At 43.4% G+C, this 1,223-nt stretch overlaps 1 protein-coding gene across 1 annotated transcript in view; it reads right to left on the bottom strand.

Annotated features, from left to right (window-relative positions):
• FIGLA (folliculogenesis specific bHLH transcription factor) overlaps positions 1-1,223 on the bottom strand; it is an 11,505-nt gene that overhangs the window by 6,286 nt on the left and 3,996 nt on the right. The window lies entirely within an intron of this gene.

Genomic DNA, 1,223 nt, shown 5'->3' with positions numbered 1-1,223 from the left:
GAGAAGCCCCCATCACAGAGTGAGTTTATGGAATCCTCCTCTCATGCCCCAACTGTCAAAGTCCTATTGAAAATTCAGTGGTTAGGAACCCAGTGCCCTGGACAGTGACAGGAGGTAACTATATATATGGTCAAGAACTTGGCTCCAAAGCTCTCACAGACCTGGGCTCAATCCCTAGTCTTGACACTTAAACCGTGTGGCCTTTACCTGTGTTTTGTTTTCTTCCTGTTAAAATGGGGACCACAAATAGATCAGAGAACTATTATAAATTAACTGGAATGTATACATAAATTGCCTGGCACATAGAAAAGACTCAATAAACAATGGATATCATTTTTCCAACTGCTTAAACCCTTACCTCAGAGTCTTTGGCTCCTTCCAAAACATCACTGAGAACTTGTATGTATTCAGTTGCACCTTTAAGGATATCAACTTTGCTAGGCTTCCTGCTCTGAGGAAGAAATGGCACCAGTGCCTTCAGTTTGGCAAAACCACGGTTGAGATTTTTTATCTAGAAAACAAAAGGGCACAGTGACACACAGAGAGGCTAATTTATACAGACATCCCCCCCCCCAAACCACAGAAGGGGATTTTGAGGGCTCATTTCCACAATAAGGGCTCATTGTCTGGGTGGGGAACCTCAGCAGGCACATGCCAAAGCATTGCTGCTTCACTGGCAGTAGTTCCTGGCAAGTTACATCACAAGGGAGTGATGTAAACTTAGCACTGTGGGTGGACAGGCTGGAATGGGTGCCTATGTTCGCTTTACCTTCTCTTCTTCCTCTGAGAACACATGCACTGCAATGTAGAAGTAGTAGGGGGAGTGGCTGAAAGCTCTGAGTCAATACAGCGAGATTTAAAACCCAGCTCTACCTTTTAGCTTTACAAGAGTGTGTAGGATCCTTCATATTGCCAAGACTTGATTTGTTTATCCGCAAGGTGGAAAATATCCACCTTGTAGCTTTTTTATTATAACTCTTCAACTTCTTTCACAGCCGAGTTAATGATTTAGAATCAAGTGTCCAGAGAGTCTGCATGTTGGTGAGACTTGAAATGTAGAATGAGGTGCTTTTTTGTTTTTGTTTTTAAACTTCCAGAGTCTAATTCCTCAGCTCCTGAAACTCTGATGATCACCCCCTGGGGGACACGGGCCCTGAATGAACTGGATCCCACTATACCATAAAGCCAATACACTCACTTATATAGATAGCCATCTCCCCAAC

The sequence above is a fragment of the Pteropus alecto genome, unplaced genomic scaffold (genome assembly GCF_000325575.1).
Source record: "Pteropus alecto unplaced genomic scaffold, ASM32557v1 scaffold131, whole genome shotgun sequence".
Taxonomy (NCBI): domain Eukaryota; kingdom Metazoa; phylum Chordata; class Mammalia; order Chiroptera; family Pteropodidae; genus Pteropus; species Pteropus alecto.
This window is presented reverse-complemented; position numbering and strand designations above follow the sequence as displayed.